The sequence below is a fragment of the Aphelocoma coerulescens genome, chromosome 1 (genome assembly GCF_041296385.1).
Source record: "Aphelocoma coerulescens isolate FSJ_1873_10779 chromosome 1, UR_Acoe_1.0, whole genome shotgun sequence".
Taxonomy (NCBI): domain Eukaryota; kingdom Metazoa; phylum Chordata; class Aves; order Passeriformes; family Corvidae; genus Aphelocoma; species Aphelocoma coerulescens.
Window position 1 is genome coordinate 117,163,594 of NC_091013.1, and position 22,675 is coordinate 117,186,268.

The 22,675-nt window shown below is 40.0% G+C and overlaps 1 long non-coding RNA gene across 2 annotated transcripts in view; it reads right to left on the bottom strand.

Moving 5' to 3' along the window:
• The window catches only part of LOC138116552 (uncharacterized), an 81,933-nt gene extending 60,221 nt beyond the window's left edge, over nucleotides 1–21,712 (bottom strand). For both annotated transcript variants that reach the window (XR_011154198.1, XR_011154200.1), the window contains exon 1: nucleotides 21,594–21,712. This is a non-coding gene — a long non-coding RNA (uncharacterized lncRNA). The remainder of the gene's footprint in view (nucleotides 1–21,593) is intronic.
• Between the last annotated feature and the right edge of the window lie 963 nt (nucleotides 21,713–22,675).

Here is a 22,675-nt window from a genome sequence, read left to right on the forward strand (position 1 = left end):
TGGTAAGTCTTGGATGCTATTTTTTATTGGCATTAAAAAAAAAAAAAAGAAAAAAAGAGCAAGTCAAGGCTCTAGAGATTCCTAGATAGAAGAAATGAAAGCAAAACCTTTTCTTTGTAAGCCTTGCACACCTCAGATTAACAAAGGAGTTAATTCAAGTCAGTGTGAGCCAGGGTTAGATTTGTCTCTGTCCTTTAAAATCCAAGTAACAAGTCACACTGACAGGCTGCATTTCTAGGAATTGCATTGAAGTTAAAAGCAACTTGCCTAAGGAAAATGGACAGAAAAGTAGAGTCAACCACACCTTTTAACATCCACTTTCAACGAAAAAGGGAGATAGGGAGAAAAAAAATTCCTTTGCCTTCACAGAACAGCATCTCTGAACAAAACACATGAAGCAGGCAGTTGTCTGCCTGCCTGCTGTCATTGTGGGGATAGATTTGCTGCAGATGACACCTTCTCTGGCTGATAGGTGCAGAGAACTGGGGCTTCACTCACTGCCAGACACCCACAAAACACACACTGCTCTTGGAGGTGTTTTAAGGTCTGTCTTACATTCCATGCCCGTTAGCAAAGCCAGGGTGACAGAACACCTCACTTGAGGGTACTGTGCACCTGTGAGACACCATATTATGCTTCAAAATCCCACCAGAACACAAGGAAATATGAGATTGTAGACATTTACCTCCTTGAGGTTGAAGATTCCCATGTTTTAGGCCAGAAGCCAGGAATCACAGTCCCTCTGAGGATGGCAGCTGCTGGATTTATGACTACATCACATCACCACAATAGTCACCAACAGTTGTAAGGGAACAATACACTTGGCCTGGAAGAGTTATTTAACGTACTTACCTCCCAAAAAGGAGTAAAATGGAAATCTTACAGATTCACTCAACCCCTCCCACTCAGTTATGGGCTACATCTAAAAAGAAGCCCATGCTAAAAAAATTTTTAAAAGCAAAGCCCAACAAAAACCCAGAGAGTAAATTTCCTCCTCCTTTGCTACCACTTACACCTCCTCACAGTAAATATATCCTGGATGGCCAAGTAATTTTGTATACCACTATAAATTAGATGGCATTTACTACAGGGAGGGAGAAAGGCAGAGGAGAAGGGAGCACTCAGATATAGAAGAAGCCATCCATTTTAATAATAAAGGCAATTACTCCAAATTTTCTAGGAACAACAATATACAGCACCTTCTGTTCAGGTACTCTATTGACTTACATCCTACTTAATAGTAACTGCAAATACTTTGCTTAGTGAAGTATGCCCCAGCAGCACCTGATATTTCTGCATTCATCTTATTCACATTTTATTAAGATGATTGCCTAATCTGCCTCTTGAATAATGGCAGCACATCACGACCGACATGGAAGACCAGGCTTTGAAATGACAAGGCTCTGGGATATTTTTTACTTTCCTGCACGTAAAGACAATTTAAGGATAGTTCAAGGTAGGCAGGAACTTATGAAATGTCTAAAAATTGGTTGGAAATTCATAGTTTTCCAGCCAAAAATTATAAATCCTTTTTAATGGAACGTATGCCTACCGCAGATTCAACTTTTTGAATATTCTTGAATTATATTTTGTTTCAAGGGCATGTTGTTAGTAATGAAAAAATAAACAAAATCAAGAGAACCCTGGAGCACTGGACAAAAGTTTTATACTTACTATCTAGAGCAAGGATTTGAGGACGGTAGAATCTCCACATCAATTGCCTCTGTGTATTTTTTTTTTTAAATATGAATGTTTATCCCAGCATCAGCACTCTGATATCAGGACTGAGCCACCCTCTAGGTACAAGCCACAGCGTCATTCAGATCAAAGCAGTGGCAAGAGATGCATGCAAAGTCCACTGAAAGAAATCATCCTTCAAGAGATCTCATTGGGTTTGGGATCAGGCTCTAAGCTTTTCAGCTCCTTTAAGAGAGCACGTGCAGGAAGCAAAACCAGCCTGATGCCCTTACCACAAAGGCTCACAGTCACACAGGCACTGGGACAGATTTGACAATTTATTTCCACACCATGTCCTGTACGACTAACAGAGAGCAAAGAGTGTTGGTCTTTGCCAGCTTGGGTCTGATTTCAGCTGATGGCCCAGAGCTGACAGAATCTGCATCATTAACACATTTCCTGGCGCAGAGATATGGTTACATGTGTCAGTAAAGGACTTTAATTTGATGAAGACACCTTCTTGCCCCCTGCTGGTGTTGATTCTTTTAACTGTGCAGAATGAATTCCGTTGTCTGCTTAGGAAAGGTAATACATAAAGCAACAGAAGAAAGAATAAAAAAATCGTGTTGGCACAGACTCTCAGCTCCCTGTGTGGTGCTTTATGGTCACAAATCCTATTAGCATTAATCAAAAGAAGAAGATGGGCTTTCTCACACCTCTGCTCTGGGAGACAGAACCTGCTCTAAATCCGAGAATTGGAACTTCACCGAGTGGGGACGGTGAAGGAGGGTGGGTGAAGACCTCCCCTACCCACAAGAACACTGATCCACGTGATGAGGGGAAGAAGGGAGAGTTTGCTTCCAACCCTGGCTTCCCCAAAGCTCTGCACACCACGAAGCAGCTGTCAGCAAGATGGGGAGAACAATAAAGTCCAGGAGTGGAGCTGAAGTGGCACAGCCCATTACCCACCGGATCGTGCCCACGCAGGGCCCTCAGCTGAATGATGGCAGCAGCAGCGAGGGGCTGAGCACCTCAGTGCTGTATTACAGCTCTGCTCCATAAAGCTTTACAATGTATCAGTAAAAAATTAAATGCTACTGCAGGCAGGAGCATTTCTCTCCTGTACGTGCACCAGGAGTACTAGGCCATGGCTGAGGTTTGAAATGGATACACCACAAATTTCTAGGAAACTGGCCAAAATCTGGTGCAATGTGGCCACATGGATTTCCTAAACAGGCATCCAGCAAAATTTTTGCTTTGGAGTATTTGCAGCTGATATTACAATCACCTGGCCATGGTGGAGCTACTGTTTATCCAGGTTCTTTATTCTGGAAATAGTTCAATGTGCCTACTAGCAGATGAGCCAGAAAGAAAATCCCTGCTTGCTGGCATGTATTTTGAAGGAATCAACTCAAAATAAAACCAAACAAAAAAGAAAGAATATTCCAGCCAAAGCTGCATAACTGGAAAATTACACAGTATATCTAATTCTAATTGTGCAAAAAAAAAAAAAAGAAAAATCACAGCATCTAAATGCCCCTCTTATGACATAGTATAAATTTTCTAAAAACTACATTTTTGTTCAAGTAATAACATTGATTTTTGGAGATAGCCAAACAGTATTTCCCAAATACTTATTCTGGTAAATTTGGGTGTGTTTTTGTGCTGTGAAATAATCACAGAACATCCTCATTATTTGCACAATGTCTTGGAAATATGTGAAGAAAATTAGAAGCAGTTTTATCTGTTGACTAAAGGTATTGAGCAATGGTGTTTGCTGCCTGACATGCAAACCTCAAAATTAGCTGTGTGATTATTCTGCCTGCTAAAATAAGTACACGATTAAAAAAGACATAGATTTGTTCAATTTATGCTCTTTCCTCTGGGAGATTTTTTTGGAAGAACAAGCGTGGTCAAATAACATTGCATCCCTACCCCTGTTGTGGTATTTATGCTTTCCGACCCCTGGGCAGCAATGCTAGGCCAGCTTTGTAAAATTAACTCCAGCATGTACACATATTTTCGCTCATCACAGCAAATCCCAGACCAGATTTCCTGCTGGTGTAAGTGGGCTTAACCTAACAATTTTCCCTCATTTACATCAGTGGGTAATTGGGGCTGTGGTATGCACAAAAAATACAAATGTACACTGAAAGCTGATTTCTGGAAGCGTTCCTGTTGAGAAGAACATTGACCAAATGTTGGCATTCCACTAGAATTTCTGAAATCAGTGAGATTTAAGCAGCTGCTTTAATCAAATGATCCTTTGAAAACAAGAAATGGATTGCAAAATTTTGCTGAACAAGATACTACTGCTATTACTACTACTAATAGTAATAATATAGTGGCCTTACACCAGTAAGAAACAGTGATATTCAGCAATTAATTTTCTGTTGTTGCATCTAAGTAGATGTAAAACTCGAACTGGGCAATGAGCAATCATACTGCTAAAAATTGAACAAGCATCTGCTCTTGTATCCATCCTGTTGCTAGGTTGTAATATCCATTTAATATGGATTTAACAGCTGAATTATTGCCATCAAACACTTCCTAAGTGCCACAAAACTTACTGGGAACAGACAGAGCAGTTCTCACTTCACCCAGATACACTGCTCAGCCTACCTACAACTAAACTGACCTCTTAGAGTTACCTGCACTAAACTGTTACTGATATTTTCATTCCATACTTGCTGCTCTGTTTCCTATATAATTGTAGATATTGGGCAGCTGGCATCAAGCCTTCCAGGAGGATGAGGAACAATTGAAAGAGGTTCAGAGAGCCACAATAAGGAACATTTATTAAGAAGATGGGGATAGGTTAATTGAATGTGTTTTGCTTTTCAAAGAGGAAGCTGGAAGCAGAGATGATCATGGCAACTTTTGTGTTAATGCTACCTAATCTCACAACAGGGTCCTCTTCAGCCTAAAGGACAAAAGGATGAGCAATGTCCAGGGCTTTGAGTTCAAACCAGATAAATGTAGATGAGAAATAAGACTCAAATCTCAAGCTGCAAGCCCAATCAATCCCAAAAAATTACTGTTTAAAGCAGCTTCTCCTTCTTTGCAAATCCTTGAATCAATATCAGGAGGTTTTTTACGTTTTAAGTTCTGATCTCTTTTGTTGTGGAGTTGTTTTGGTTTTGGTTTTTTTGGGTTTTTTTTTTTGTTTCTCTTTAAAGATCACCTAATTTAGCCACAGCTCCTGGGCTCAAAGCTTTCTGTGAGAGTTCTATGACTTCAGTTGATAAAATAACAAAAAGTCAGATTAGTTGGTTTGGGGAAACTTAAAATGGATAAACTTACCAACACACTGCATGTGCATTCTGGGTGGTGACAGACCCCAAGCAAGATCAGAGCCACACCTGGGAGTTCACAGCAACTTTGGAAAGAAAATCCCATGTTGCAAACAAAACCTCCACAGATAAATCAGGTGTCATGTTGAAGGAAAATATACATAAAGAGTAGAGACCACTATGACCAAGGTGAGTCCCAGCTCTATCAAAGACACTAAAGCCTGTCCCCAAATATGAATCAATTCAGTGTTAACACTGGTGTTGTATTCACTTTTATTTTATCAGAATTAATTAGACAACCTTAGGTTGTGGTTGGACAAAATCAATGCTGTGCAAGGACAACAGAACCTTCTACATGCCTCCACTTTACTGTCTGGACAATTCAAAACACAAAACAGAAAAAACCAAGCCAAACAAAAAAGCCCCACACCTTTTAACAGAGTTCTACAATTTTTGAGCCTCAGTGTGGAAAGCCCATGTCCCACCTATTAATCAAAGGAATCAATTGAAAACATAAAATATTGCTTCAGCAGTATCTTTTTAACTATAACCCCAAACTCTCATAAAAGTATTATCTCCACCCTTCTGCAAAGACTGATTTCTGCAAAATCAGATATTTCCTTGAAATATCATTTGAGATGTCCCACTGCATCAGTGTGCCAAGGGACAGTAGATCAATTGTTTTTAGGCCAATATCCTATGTGTTTAACTCTTGAGTCAAGAGCAGAAATTAATGATTTATTTCTCTTCTGAAGCATTTATTTTCACAGTCAAGGAAATAAGATTTGTGGTGCCAAGATCCTGATAGCGTGGTATAAATATATTTATATGTTCTTGTAATTATATTTAGAGTATATCTGAGGGATTCCAACTCTGCAAATAAATCTCGTAATTTTCCATGCTATGCAAATAAGCATTCCATCGTGGGAATAAATGTTTTGTGCCACTACAGAATGCTTTTCCTCAATAGCAGTAAACTGATCTATCAATATCAAGATCCTGTCAGGCAGCAATGGTCCAGTGCCACAAAACTGTGACAAATTGTGGCTTCCTGGGAGCCATGGCCTTGGGGCAGGAGGAGAAAAGAGGAAAAAAAGAGACAGCTTAGGAACCCTGCAGCTTATTCTGCCCATTTTCCTCCTCTGTACAGTGCAAATCCACCCCAGCTCCTGAGGGAACAAGAGCAGCATCACATCTGTGGTTAAATAGAGGAGGGACAGACAAGGCTGTTTGCCTCCACCTGAGTTCTGGGGCAAGCCAGTTTGGGAAGTGTTGATTTTCTGCCATGCAGTATTAATCTTAACAAATTCAGCAAGGCAGCTATCAATTCAAACATATGTAACGGTGAGAAGAATTAATCCCGAGTTTAATTCCTTTCGGTTTCTTTGGTGGCATCACTTCAGCAGCACCCAGGCATCCTGCATTATTTAATTGCATTTATCCTCACAGCAACCTTGTGGAGAGGCAAACACCATTATCCCTGTGTGACAAGTGCAGATCTGAAGCACACAGAAAAGGAATGCCCTGTTCAAGGTCACAGAGAAATCTGTTGCAGAATAAGCACTAAATCCCAGATTTGCTGAGTCCTTTGACAGCACCATCCACCAAAGCTACCTCCTACTGGTACTGGCAATTCTTCCTGAAAGGACAAGTAGTATTTGCCTTTTAATTACCACAAACTTTTCCTTCGTACTAAAAAGAAATCAGGCAAATCTCACAAATCAAAAGTACAATGGGAAAAAGAATCTGACCTGAAGTATTCCTCACAGGACTATAAATACAAACAAAACTGAAAAATCTTTTCTACTTTACAGAGGCAGTGTTTTCTTCTTTCAAAATATGAACTTCTTGATGGCAGCAGTGCAGCACAAAGAGATTAAACACAGCATACCTCACAAAAAGGATTTCCTCTTTTTCCTTTTTTTCTTTACACATATTTCATCTTCCCTCTCCTTGTTTCTCCTCTTCCTTTCATGAAGGAAGATAAGTCCTGGTAGTGAAGTTACAGACACCTGTTTCTCAGTTAATTGCTAGTAAAGGCATTTTTACCATTTCCCCAAGGATGGTGCAGCTCAGACTGAAAATATTTCAAATATTTCATGTTCAAATAGGTAAGCCCAGCTCTACAGCTGCTGGGACATGTTTTTCTCAGAGCTAGCCTGTCTTCAGAAGGATCTCTCTTCACAAAGTAGTGCAGGCTCAACAGAGGATTCTGAGGAACCACATATTTTAAGGAAAAATAATGTGAATAGCAAAGAAGGTAATTGAAAAGGTAACCAGGTATGTGTGGCAGGGAAGGCAAACATACAGAGGTGAGCTGAGTTAATTTACTGAAAGGTCAGAACAGAATCAGTCTTTTGCTCTCCTTGTGCAAGCAGAAGGGGAGCAGATACCAGGAGAAACGTGCATTGCTATGCAAATAATTTGCTTTATTTACCTACCTATTTAAGTGCCATGAAGAACAGGCAGCTTGTACAAAAATGGCAAAGGGAGCATGGAGAGCAAAGGGGAGGTGTGAATTAGTAGATAACTGAGGAGATAGTGACTAAACACCACTTTGCCACTGTCCCTTTAGCTATTCTGAGGACATTGTTTCCCTCCCATCCTTCAATCTCCCTCCTTGTAAAATTCAGCACAATAATTATCAATGGAATCACAACAAAATAAGGACAGCATGGCTGTGGAGCACATGGAAGCCAGCAAAGAAGCTAAGCATTGTTACTTCTGAAGGAATATCTATAGGCATCTCCCATTTCACTCTAATGGCACAGAAAAAAGAGAAGTCTGGTGGAAAACAAGTAAATCGGTGACTCCTCCTTCAGTGCTGCTTGATTAGTGCAATTGTACAAGCCTCCCCTACCAGCTCTTTGGATCTCAGGTCCCTCACATAAGTAGGGCCCACAAATGCTGCAATTTCACATGGACATTTACTGTGCACTACAGCCCTTTTAAAGCCAGCTGAAACAGAGGTAATGCCAGCAGTGACCATGGCTTTTTGATTTTTCAAACTTCCAAAAAGTTTGCCAGTGGAGGTATGGAATCAGAGTAGGGGATTTATCATTTCTCTTAAAAAAAAGAAAAAAGCAACCTGCTTGATTTGCTATACCCCTTTTATGAATGGCTTTGAAACAGCTCACAAAACTGAGGAATCCATAAATGACAGGTTTTTAAATTAAGAAACCCTAAACCATCCCCCATCTACTATCTAGATTTGCTTTCATAGAAGAGTGAAGCAAATAATCTTTCCCAAGGTCGTGGCTACAAATTAAACTTGCAATTTTGAAGAATGATTAAATTCCCCAGGGGAAAAACAGAAATCTCTCCAGTGTCTGGGACATCCCTGTTAGCTCATTTCACACCACATATTTCCATTCTCCGGCACTGTGGAAAGTGCTCCCTCTCTCCACATGCTCCCAGAACTACAGATTTATGCAATTTTGGCAGGAGAGCAATTCAGAGCCAGATTTGGCAAATCTCTCCCCTGCTGTGACATTTTAGTGTCAATTCTTCTGCATGGCCTTTGCCAGTAGCTCCCAGCAGGAGACCACCCTGCTACTGTACAACGCCATGGGATGTGAATTTTGTCTTAAATGGTGCAGCAGCCAGGTCATGCCGAGGTGAGAATACCTCAGTTGTTACTGCATTCATCTTGGTGCTGACCTTTAAGCCTCTCTTGGTGCAGAACACAGACTTTTTGTGCTCACTGAGCTTTCCTTCCAATCAGGAGGTGAAACTTTATTGTAGAGGTTGTCTCTGTGCTTCAGTTTTTGCAAAAAAGAAAACATCACTTTTGCTTTTTATATTGGAGAAATATATTGGGAAAGGGCTGTCATGCTCTTTAAATATGAAATTCTTTTTGCTTCAAGTTACTGTTGCTGCTCTCCAACATCCTCATTTTCTTATGGGGTTTCTTTCCAGATTCTGCTGGAAAGATAATTGAACTGTGCTTGCAAAATCGAAAAAAACAAAACCAAAACCCACAAAACTTGTGTTTTGCTGTTTTTTGTTGGCTGGTGGCCGATGGGCAGATGTCATAGCATATTTTATCCCTTCAAAAACTAGAGAGTCTTTTAGCCATTTTTGTGTAATGCAGCTTTCTGGCTGTATGGCACAGGATGAGGGATTAGGACCACAAGAAAATCTAGGAGCATATTGGCAATCTCAGAAAGAAATCCTGCTTTGTAAACCTGGTACTGAAGAAACGAAAAAAACTTCTCCAAACCCCTTCTATATCCCACAGTGTTTCGAAACTTCTGAAGGGAGAGAATGGCACATCACTCCTTCAGGAGCACTGATATTCCTCATGGAAGTACCAGGGAAGCAGCCTCCAGGACGTTGACTTTATTCCTTGCAATGTTATCCCTTCAATTCTGCTTCTTCCTCCACTAATTTCAGGCAAAAGCTGGGTCAGTTTAATTGTTAATTCCATAGGTAACTGATGCCACAGCTTCTCTTCCCAGTGTGGATGCCCTAAAACACCCCAAAACTGAGAGAAAGGAAGGGAACTTCTACCAGGTTATTTTCAATTATTTCACCTCCAGTTTTTGTGTTGAGGCAGAGGTTTTTGTTCCTCCAAGGCCTTCACTGCTAGAATTAATTTGATGTAAATATCCATCATGTTCTCTGTATATAACCCTTCTCAATTCTGCAACTGCTACTGGGACATGCAAAAACCCCACCCAAAACAGCAGAAAAGAAGGCAGAAAAGCAACTAACAACAAGAATCTGGCTGGCACCTTTTTAATGCCTTCTTCAAGTAACCAAACACACATCTCAATAAATCTCATCCGTTCTGGAGCACAGTATTTTTCAGCCTTATTATTTCCAATATTTTGCCTGTCACTCCTGAATGGTGGCCCAGAAATAAAATCTTGTCCTTGAGAAGCAGGAAAAAGTTATTATATTTTCAGTCTGAATAACCTCCTAATATAAGCACTGAAACACTGGGAATAATGCAAACTCTCCAGTAAAATACAGTGATATAGTGTACCTAGACACACCTCAGCTTAATAGGTGTTGTGCCATTAACAGTGGATTTTATGGAAGCAAGTAGATGTAAATCTGTCAGGCAGACAAAGATTTACAGTAATATCCCCTGCAGTGGACGGTTTTCATCACATTTAGGACTGTCAGGCAACTCGTGTGTTTTCTTCAGTCCCTTTAGGCATGAAGGCCTCTTCATTTTATTTGGGATGTTCACCTTCAGGAGTTCTGCACTGCCAGAGGAAGCTCTCCAATGCCCTGTCCCTGTTATGGATGGAACCCCCAGCTCAGGTGACTTTTAACACCTTCTCCTTTCCAAATAAGAACCTTGTGCTGGACATTAAACAGGCAAGACCCAACTTCATGGCACATGGAGTTACAAGGTTAAAGCACTTTCTGCACTACAGTGCCTGCATGTTCCCAAAAGCGGAGTGAAAAAGCCCTACTTTTCTCCCAGGGGACAGCAGTGGGGTAGGGGAGCTGAAAAGGTTTTTGGCAACTCCAAAAAGCAGCCTGGAAAGCACCTGTCTGGACTCTATATTGCAATTGCTGTATTTTTAAGGGTAAATTCAATTTTCATGGTGTTAGGCTGTACATTTTGTACCACTCTGTGAGATCGGAAATCCCTTTTAATATAGTTATTATTATTATAAGATAGTTATCTTCAAATAATTAAACTTGGTATTAAACATGACACCCTCCCTGTGTTGAATAGCTAGAAAAACCAAACCCTTAAAAGGGAAAAACCCCTAACAACACAGAATGAAGAGGTTGCATTTCCGAGAGCAATGGCCATCTTCACACTTCAGTAGTTATTCTGCTCCTTTCTTTGGGAACTGGCCCATGCTTGCCATGCAGCCAGTCTTCATCACAGTCAGAAACAGAGGTATCTGGGGCCCTACCATTTAAACTTGGTTTTATGGAAGGCAAAATTGATGTCAAAGACTAAAAAAAACCCTGCTAGAGTGTGTGATTCCTTCTGCTGAGGTGAGCCTTTTGCCCAAGTGCTCACACAAACTCATCAGGGCTCTGGAGGATTTCTCAAGCCTGGTGAGAGACACCTTTCTTGGGGTGACAGAGACATTTCACATGAATCAGACTGCAATAACAAAGCAAAGATTTAATTATACCTTACTATTTCTGCTCTCTTAGCTGCCATCAGTGGTATAAAGAGCAAAATGATATGATGCACCATAGGCAGCCCAACATTTCAGTACTCGTGTTCAAAATGGTGAAGACCTCTGGCAAACAGGGCTAAACACAGAGCCTGACTGTGCTAATAACTGAGGGAAAGTATCTCTGTTCCACAACACTCCAAATGCAGCAAATCTCAAGCCTAGAAACTCCTCAAAAGCTGAGCAATTACGGGCTTAAATCTACTTCTGATCAAGAACTTCAAAAGCACCTGGTGTCCAAAAGGCACCCTGTTATGTGCTTCCTGCAGACAGCCCCTTATCTTCTTCAATCCTAATTAATCCTTCAAGCTGCTTCATTTCCAGCTGAAAAAAAACACAAGAGCAGAAATATACCTTCATCTTACAGGTTTATTCACAAAACAGCCTCTTCCCCAGCCAGCCGGCGCCACACTATTCCTACAAACTCAGTTTTGGCACAAAAGCCCATAAATAACTCACTAGCAACACATCCTAAATACTGCCTACCAATTACCAGTGAAACATAGAGCACATTCAATGGCATCCTTTGGTACTGAAAGTAATAACTGCAATTTCCATGTGAAAACTATCTGCAAGATAAATTCTAATACACGGAGGCAGCAACATTTAAACTAAATTAAAATGCTCTACAGTTTTACTTTTCGCTACAAACGCTTCAATGTGCCTTCCATTTAAAGGCTTTTCCTCTATTAAAGGTTCACCATTTCAAATCCTGCTTTGACCACAGCCTGCCAGGCATCTCCTGTCACCTTCACAGTGTGTCCCAGAGTTATTAAGCCAGGACTTACAGACTGCAAGAGCAGAAGAGGTCATTACAATCTTTAATCTTACTCTCTGCATAAGATGAATAAAGATAAAGACAATAAATGACAGCAGCTCTGCCTCATCTTTAGAATTGGTTAGTTCCAGTAGCTAACTACATTTACAATTAAAAGTCAGTTCTTTATTTTGATTTTTGTAACTGTCTTAATTGCACTGCTTGAATCCTGTAATGCCTTTGTCACCCAACAGGCCTCCAGAGACAGACAGCTTCCTTTTATATCCTCAGCAGCTTTGCTTCCTCTTCCTCCCCTGAAAATAGTTTTACAGCAATGTTTACAATGAGAATGCTTGGAAGTATCTTTTTGTTTCATCTATAGTGAATTACAATAATTCAATTAATACTTTGTCAAAAAAATTCACAATTACACACACAGATACCCTAACCATGACTCCCCTCCTACCTATATTTAAAAAATGTGTTTGGACAAATGGTTTACAATTCCTGTTGCAACCTGGAAGGAATTATTCAATCAAAATCTCCCTGTTTTTTCTTGCTTCAGGCCCACAGTTCCAAATGCAGTGTCAGATGTGCTAGAAAATAACTATATAGAATCTGATATTTCCTAGAGTAGTGAAATTAATTACAAAAGGAAACATTTTTTGACACATGCCTATATGAAAGACACAATTGGGGTCACATACCCAAATCAATGAAAATAATACATGACTACTCAGTCACTCAAACATGGATATTCCATAAATATTGTTACATGATATGTCAATTCTTCAGTATTTTTCCTGGGATGCTGCTTTAAGCCTCCTGATGGAATATTTTTGTAATTTGGGCCATTTTATTGCTAGGAGATGGACCCAAAAATATTAAAACTCTCCAGTAACTTTGTGCTTTCCTCAACAGCAACACTGAAACCACCAGATCCACCCATAATTAAGGGAAAGTCCCAGTGGGATGAAAGGGAAGTTAGCATTTTCTGAACTATTTGTATATTTTCCCCACATTTAGAATATTAGTTTATAAATTCATTTGAAATGTGTGCACTACACGTTCTGCTCATGATTCAGCTTCACATACCTGCAATATTTCATATGACCCTGCCTGGCTTCCCACACAGGAAGTAGGAGTGGAGCCCCTCAACTCTGTATATCTATTTGCAGAATCTGTTCCTGTCTGTATTGTAGTCAAGTAACAATTTCCTCCACTTCAATGTGCTTAAACTCCTTTCCTCTCGTTGGTCTGAAAAACTCCTCCAAGATTTAGGGGAAGGAAAGCAGGGACAAGAGAACCATAAGAAAAAAAAAAAAAAAAAAAACCAACAAAAAACAAACAACCAAACAGAAAAACAATCCTTTCTACTCCTCTGCTCATAGAAATAAAGGTTGTCACACTCTGAACTTGTCCAAAAAACTTCCTTATGGAATTTTCTTCTGTGATTCCACCCCCTGGAGCATAAATTACAGAATAAATACAGGGCAGCTGCAGGGATTCAGCATCATTTGTTGTGCTGACTGGGTGTCTCCATCCCTGGAAAGCTCCAGTAGCTCGTGGCTGTGCCCAGGGCCCCTCAGGAACTGCAATTTCACAGTTTGATTCTCAGCACTGCCTTGCGGGGCTGCTGCCCTAATGAGTTTCTGGAGCTTCACACACCCTGGGAAAGGCTCTCTCTGCTGTAGCTCCCCAACAGGTAATGCAGAAAACATTAGTGCAAAACGTAGTTAAGGCAAAGCACATGAACACTGGGAGGGCAGGAGGAAACACTCTGAGGGCTTTGGCAGAGGTAGAGTTGTCTTTTTTTCCCTTGCTGCACTGTCATTGTCTTCTTCTCCTCTGCATTTTTATTTCAGAGCACTGCCATGGCTGCTCTTACCCAGCTGAAGTGCAGGGATCACTTGGGGAGCTGGGGAACTTTTGTCTTTTTACGTGGGTCACGAGTGCTAATTGCAAACCCTGACTTGATGCGCTGGGAAGAGCAAGGAAATTGAAAGAACTGGGAATAACTCAACCAGGAAACTTCAGCTGAGGGAAAAAAGAAACAATTTCACGCACACAAGCTTTACAATAACTATGAATTCTTTCGTATTTCTTTTCAAAGCACTACAGACTATTTTCACAAGTGCCTTTTGGTCAAAGAAAGAAGCTTCATACCTGGTGTAAGCCCTTTAGTAAGTGCTCATCTTTTACTGTTCACAAAACTGCGTGGACATTCAAGAGACATCTTAATAAAGCAGGGATTTATGAAGTCATCTTTCAGCCACTAAAATCTCAAGAGCATTCATCCAGGACAATGACATTTTTATGTAGCCAGCAGTGAGATTATGGCTGTATGCTTGGCTTCAAATCTTTCATTTTAAAATAAAATAATTTTTTAAAAAACCCCAAACCTATGGATGAGCATAAGGAAGATGGTGGGTGGCCATTTCATTCCTACTTTGAGATTTGCTGTTTCAAAAGCACTTTCATTATGTAAGAAAAATACCGAACACGACAACAAATCCAATAAAATTTAAAAGACCAGTTTAAATAGTGCCCCAGTGTGTTTCAGAGAGTAAAAGGACACAGAACAACTTACTATTGTACAGGTATTTGCTGAGTGAACTGTGTCTCATCACCCAACTTGCAAATAAAGATATTTACAGTGTTGGCATCAGTACTGATCTTTTAGGGAGACAACGCATACCCAGCAACAATTTCAACCTCAGGTGACTGATCTCCACCCTTTGGATGATACAGCCACACTTCATCCACTTCACTGTCTGCTCTCCCAGCCTGTGTCTCACCAAATTAGCTACAACTGGAGACCCTCTCATTTCCTTCTGGAAAACAACCGAGTTCTTTGGGAAGTGAAGTGTGGCTGTCTTTACGTTGCTCTCCAATTTGATGAAGCAGAAGAGGTCAAGGGAGGCAATTAAGAATGAATAAACTTCTTCACTTAACCAGAAAAGCAATCACACTTATTTCTCCCTGAATTTGTCACGAAGAAGATCCAGAGGGCCTGAAGGCAGTGTTGCCACTTTAAAAGCATTAGTGTGCCAAAATAAAGGCACGAAGAGCTCCCTGAGGGATATATTAGGGTCTTGTTCAAAACCTGGATTTCTGCTCCTCTGCTTCTTCAAAGGTTCATCTCTTTCCCACTCCAAAAAAAAGCATCAGATTTGGGATTGAAAACAGAAGGAACAGCATCGGGGCAGGGGGAAAAATGGGGAAGAAAATTATTAAAATTAGAGCTGTCCTCCCACTACACACAGGTAACACTCTGACAGCTTCTCCAGCTATATTGTCATATGAAAAGAATTCTGAATTAACTTCAGACCTTTTTAATTTCTGATTTCAAATTAAACCTCTTCTAAATGCCCACCCACTTTAAGAAAGACAATTTAATTAATTCCCTGAAGATATATTTGAAAAGACATGAGAGCCACCTCCTTAAGGAGAGGTAGTAAGTGCTCTACCCAAAATGGGAGACTACAGGAAAATACCCACAAAGGATGTTAAAGCCTATTTTGTGGCTACTTTGTGTCATTTGAAGTAGGCAAAGCATCTAAGAATGAAACAGTCCTGTCAGCTTTAAAGGGTGCTAAAAGATCACAGTTAACATCACTTCTGACTCCTTCATTGACTCTGAAAATCACAGTTCTATTCATGGTAAAATTTTTAACAATTTTACCAGCTTTGCGGGGAAGATTCCTTGCTTTAGCAGGAACTAGACAGAAGTTTCAGTAAAGATGGTATTAAAAGAGGCCAAATGTAGAAATCTCCAGGCATCTGGACACCTTCAGCACATCCCTTGCTTTTGAAGGAGATGTCATTTACCAAAACAGTCTGGACATCAATCTCGAGCATAAGAAACCCCACACACCTAACTCTGGGCATCACATAACTCACACTTTGCAGTTCACTATTCTTCCATTTTTCACATCTGATCTGGATTTTGCTACTCCAGAGCCATCAAAGCATCTCATTAAATATTCAAAGAATCACTAAGCCATCAGTCTACAGAAGGAGCCAAAACTGCATTTACTTTCTTTTCTTTAATCTCCCAGACCTTAATTGCCATATTGACAAAAAAGAAACAGTTGTTTACCTTCTAAAGTCTCAGGAGTGCCTGCCAAATTAATCCTTTTAAGCAGTGTTTCTTCAGCTCCAGAAACAAGTAAGCAGCATGCAAAACAGCGAGATACTCCCCCAAGAGGCAGTAAACACACACACAGCTTCAAAATTAACCTTGGCTGTTATAACTTGTCACAGATTTCTTCTTTCCTGTTTCATACATTCCAGAGGTTTCAAAAGGTGGGTTGCTTCTCAGAGCAATCAGGAGACTTTGAAACTTATGCAAAAGAGGTTTTATCACCTAGATATGTGTGGGGGCCAAAACACAGAGTCAAGGTGGTGAAGCAGAGCTATCTAAAGAACGAGCTCATAGAATCCTAACGCACAAAGAGAGCAAAATTACTTTGTGTTAGACTCCTGACAAATACGAAAACAAGCTGCACATCGCAAAGGCTGTGAAACAGGGAATAGAACTAATGAAATCTGTGATGCTGTGTCCTAAAATTAGCCAGTATTGTACATTTTAGAGCACCAATAGTTTTCCTCTCCCAGACTGAATTATCACCCACTCTGCTGCTAAATTCACAGGAGCTGGAAGTTTCTATATAAACTGACTGTTGTCTTACAACAGAAACGTTAAACGAAGTATTTCTTCCTGTTAGATGATGCTTAAAATCCAGTTGGCAGAGAAAATTAAATTTATTGCAATAGTGAGGGCAAGTGCTTCATGTTTCAGTACCAAACTGGAAGCGTGCTGATGGGCTTTAGTTACAATCCCCAATAAACTGAAATACCCTGAATGATTTGCAACTGTTTTCCACACACTGCCCTCGGCCTGCCCTGAGGTAAACCACACTCTCCTGGGAGAGTCTCTCCCATTTTGTCTGCAGCAGGAAATACACCCAAAATACTGAACTGAAGCAGCTGGTTAATGGCAGGAAATTTAAATCAAGGAGCTGCATGTTTAGATAAAATCCAGCATACAGGATATATGATTGCAACTTTTTTTGGTATGTGAAGTGTTACCCTTGTTTTCAAGGATCTCAGAGCCTTTATGTGATCCCCTACTGCCACCTTTAAATTTCATTGACTCACAGTTGTTCTTCCCAGCATTATTTTAGTCTAAGAATTTGAAGAGTTTGTTTGCAATAAGGAGGCTGTAATCAAGCCAAAATAAAACCTAATTTGAGAGTAAATGTGTGAGAAATTACACATTGGTGCTACCTAGGTTCTGAGCAAGATCAATGGGAGTAAAAGGGTGCCACTGATATCTTTTTATATATATTTCCTATATATTTCTTCAGGCAAGTATAATACAGATGGTTGCTCTAATCTTACTGTTTAGATAGAGTGGCAAGCAACAGGAATATTTTCATTTTGCCAATTCATTATGTCACATCCCAAGATTATTAAAAGAAAAATAAGCAGGTTTGGAAAAACAATTTAGGAGAGCATTCCACTTCAGAGCTGCTTTCCAGCCATTAATTGATCCTTCCATTGTGGAAAAGTGTGTCTTTTTTACCCCACTGCCCAAGACTGATCTTTGCTTGAGGGATAATCTGTCTGCTGACAAAGAATGGCACTGGTCCCATTCCTTTTACTTTGGAGGACCAATGTTTACAAGGAGAATGTCTAACTCTATTAATATAAAAATATCAGCAGTAGCCAAAAGCCCATGTTCTTGAAATATCTGTAACAGCAAATAGGTTGAATATTGAGCAGTAATGAAGAAAAAAAAATTATAACACTCTTGAGCGAGGACAGGCACCAGAGGGATGGTGCAATTTCCCTCCTGTGTTCTGTCTGTATGGACTTCTGCAGCTCCAGAGTGCACACAGCTATTTGCATTCTAACCCAGCAAGCAATAGGCTAAAAATAGTGCTGAAAATCCACTCTGTGGATACTGAGCAGTGCTCTTGGAACTTTACATTTAAGCCCATTTTTTCCCTAGCAATTATAGGCAGTGTCGCAGAAAAGGAACCCAGGGCTTATCACTCTTTGCAGAGGAGATGTTTCTGTTTGCAAGGGAAACCATGTGCCTATAATTCATATTAATGCACCTGCATGCCTGTGCATGCTCACTTCAGGTTCCTGGGAGCCTTTCTGCCTTGATGTCTATCCCTTTGCCACAGCTGGAAATAAAATAATATACAGAAAGTGGAGCTCCATTTCCTTTTCAGACACCACCAGTGAGGACTGTCCCAGGCACTACAAACTTTTAAATTTGATCCCTCGTACCACAGCCCCTGCTCTGCACAGCCCACTGTGCTACATATGCCCTGAGAATCTGGTTTAGATGTGTACTGAAAAATTGCAGACCTGAATGCAAGGTATAAATCACCAGAAGATGAGATCAGATTGGTAAAATGCTGCTAGTACTGAAAAATCTACCAGAAAGAAAGATGACCATTAGTGACACCAGCCAGAACAGAGGACTGCCCTGACAGTGAGCTTTTCAGATAGCTGCTGTTCATTAAAACATTTGCATTTTAATGTGTAGGGCAAACGGTAGCTAGAGCACGCTGTAGCATAGCAATTATTGCTAGGTTACCTGACAAAACCCAGAAATATTCCCTCATTGATGTTTTCTTTTCACTGTATCCCACTGGCCTCTGAAAATAAGGCTGATCTCCCCACCAGGTTTTGAAACAAGAGCCCTTTTTAAGGGGATCAAGATCCATGTCACAACAGGCCACTGGCATCTCCTATCACTCAAAGAGAGGAACAAAACCCTGAAGATACCATCAACACAGCTCTTCAGCAACAGAGCCACTGTTAAAAGTGTGGATCCTGGAGAGAGTCGTTTCTTTCACCAGCAGCCTTTGTTACTAATTACTGAGAGGGGAAAAAAAATACATGTAAGAAAAAAACCAGTTTTTAAGGACAGATTCCCACTCAGCTTTTCAAAAAGAAGTTGTCTCCTTGGAGGCTTTGGGGTACCCAAGTTTTAATTTCCACCAAAAAATATGCTCAGATCCTAGATGCCACATACCCCCCAGCTATTACTGTCTTTCCTTCCTAGACGAAGAAAAACAGAAAACCCTCAGAGCAGGAGTATCTTGGGTTGTGCCATAAAGAACACTAAAATTGAAGTCTGCAATACATGGGAGATGCAAACAACACATGAAATATCATTCCTTTGTTTTCTGCATGCTCCAAAGTTACACTTCCAGGATTTTTGTGACAGGTAGACAGTTTGCTTCCTTTAATCTCCACTTAGATTTGTACCTCACTATTTTCTCCAAAGTTTTGCCCTACTTTTAGTGATAGCAGGGCAAAACCAGAGAGGATAAACAAACTGTCTCTCCCTGAATCTCTTGAAAAGGAGTAGTGTCCCAGCTACGATGCAGGTACACAAGACTCAGAGAGGAAGGGAAGGAGATAGAAGCTCAACAGATAGAAAACCTGAAATCACTCCTTGTGAGACTGAATCAGAAATCCTGACCATGAAGGAAAACTAGAAATTTCCCCATAAAAGAAACATTAAGATGAGAGAGGGCATGGCTATGCAAATTAAGAGTTGCATAACTGATTTCCTCAAATGTACAGTCCTGAAATGCTCAGTCAGAATGTGCAGACTCGAGGTTCTGTAACTGTTTGTACTAAAATCATCACTCTAAAGAGACCACACAGAACACTTTTCAGAATGGCTTGTCTTATTTCACCAATATTGACTAAAACAATTAAAATCTTCATTATTGTACAGGCACACAGCTACTCCTAGAAATCTGAGATTGTCAAAGCTCTGATTCTCTCATCTATCATCACCTGCTGACCTTTGGAAAGGCAAAAGTGCACCATGCAATGATGTTGCTTTGAATCTGCCTCTCTAGAAACTGTTGCCATACAACAATTTAATGTAAAATGTATCATAGTTTATGGCGGCCTTTTATTCACTCCTTGTGAGACTGAATCAGAAATCCTGACCATGAAGGAAAACTAGAAATTTCCCCATAAAAGAAACATTAAGATGAGAGAGGGCATGGCTATGCAAATTAAGAGTTGCATAACTGATTTCCTCAAATGTACAGTCCTGAAATGCTCAGTCAGAATGTGCAGACTCGAGGTTCTGTAACTGTTTGTACTAAAATCATCACTCTAAAGAGACCACACAGAACACTTTTCAGAATGGCTTGTCTTATTTCACCAATATTGACTAAAACAATTAAAATCTTCATTATTGTACAGGCACACAGCTACTCCTAGAAATCTGAGATTGTCAAAGCTCTGATTCTCTCATCTATCATCACCTGCTGACCTTTGGAAAGGCAAAAGTGCACCATGCAATGATGTTGCTTTGAATCTGCCTCTCTAGAAACTGTTGCCATACAACAATTTAATGTAAAATGTATCATAGTTTATGGCGGCCTTTTATTCCTCTGTCCACATAGTTCGCAAGTCACCTTTCAAGTGGTCAGAAACACACTCTGCCTATGTTTTGATCAAAAAAGGAGCTAAGAAATGCCTTTTTTTAAAAAAGCATGATAGCATTTGTATAAACATTCCCAACAAAAGTTTCTCTGTAAACCAGAATAATGAAAAGGAGAAAAGCTATAAACACTCCAACAGCATGTATATCACTAATGCTTCCCTGTGTCCTTTTAAAGATTTATTGTCTTTGAAGATGCTGCCTCTCAACAGTTCACCACAGCAAGGCTGTATAATGCTGACAACCCAGCCAAGGCTCGCAGGAGAAATAAATGAGAGCTCCTGGAACAGAGTTGACATGAATCAAGTTTCCCTTGACTTTACAGTCCCTCCCTCCAAGTCCTTATTTCTGCACCAGGAAGCAGTGAGAGGTTGGAACACGTTATGGGAAAGGTTATTTAAAAGCAAAGTCCTGCTGCAGTATGCCTCTTTTTAAAAGGATAATCTTAATTTTGATAGGTTTTTATATTTCAAGCTATTAAAATTGCTGGAATTCAGACAGCTTGTAACATTGCTATAAAAATCACTTTCTGCTGAAAACACATTGTGGAGTTGGTCCCACTGGAACTGGACCAGCTGCCAGCAGGGCACTGCTTTTTCCATCTAGGAAGTGGTATTTGCATTCCTTGTTCCAAAACATGCCAAAATCCCAACCAGACCTCCATGGGGGCTAGAGTGCATTTCTAGTGCTTCAAAATCTGGCTGACTTTGGCCTAAAATATTCAAGGCATTGGGATAAGAAGTGGAAAATGAAGCAAAGGAAGACAGACATACTAACTCAGCCTACATCCCACACGTGGAACTTCCAGGCAAGATTTTTGCTCCTCCATGTTTTTTTGCTCCTCCAGGTTTTTTTGCTCCATGTGTTCCAGAAAAGTCAGAATGGAAGAACTCCCTCCTAATAGAATAAAAATATTGGCTACTTTGTAATATCTCTCCCCTGCTTCATTGCTGCACTAAGAACACCAGAACAGGGTTTTTTGCTAGCAGCGAGGCAAGCAAACAAATTAAAAACCAGCAAAGAGTTCCCCATAAAGTGGAATAATTAAGGAGAGCATTAATGAGGAGAAAAATAAAAATCCACAGATACAGCCTTGCCTACAACTGCCTACACATGTTTTTGAAAAGACTATCCCTAGTTTATCTTATCTTCATGTAAAAATGTTTTACACTTCCTACAAGCAAAAAACTAACATAGAAGAGCTGTTATACCTCTGAAGCCTTCAGTTCACATAGCCATGTCCTTAAACACATTTCAGCATTACTGTCACCATCCAAGGCAGCACAGCATTGCAAAATTTCTCTGACTGTAATTAAACAGCTCATTTCCTTTTATTTAATCCTGAAAAGCAATAAGATGTTATTAGCAGGTGGAAGTTTTAATGCCAGTTTATTAGTAGCACTGACTCGGTGCCTGCTGATAGTTACTGTGAAGGCCAAAAGGTTAACAAGACTTGGCTGGGATGCAGCAGCTTGCCAGGTGTTTTCCTTGTGGCTGATGGAGCAAAGCCAATTGAAATTATCAGTTTTTAAAACTAGCCACTAGCAACTCTTCCTTGCAACATGGAAACTTGATTTTCCTTAAATAAAAAATAAAAAAAAATAATTTTTTCTGCCACATAATTTGTAATAATTAGATCCAGTAGCAGCCAGCTTTCTCTTTGATTTCAACAGCTTCCTCACAAAATAGGAGTACAAGGAGAGTGTAGCACTTTAAAGTAATAAGGATCTGTTCAACAAGATGAAGTTTCATAGCTTTCTGGATTCTGTAAACAATATTTAAGGCACAGAACAGGTGTTAAAATTTTTCTGGAGTAGTTTTAATTACCTAATTCATATCTGTAGAGTTGTAATAAAATAACAAAAATATGATTAAATACGAGGCAAGCAGCATGCATGGATAATAAAAGAAATGCACAGTGTGGTTTTGGACAGAATACACAGGTATTTGGTCCAAAATAAAGCAGATGGCAAAACAAACACATAAACATCCACTTTATCTTGCTGTTCCTGTGGTTCTCTGATTGCTTTTATTTATTTTGGGTATTTCAGCACATATGTAAAATTAGGCAGATGAAAGACAGAGGTGAGATATTCATGTTCCCCAAATGCATTGTCAGAGGGAAAAAAAGACAAAACAAATGTCTTATGCACAGCAGTGTCCTGAAAAACACATCCATCAAACCCAAGTAAAAGGTATTAATTGAGTATACAGGTTATTCTATTGTACTTCTTCCAATTTAGGGTTAGACCTTAACCAGAGTGTTCACCAAAGACTCCAATCTTTTAGGGTT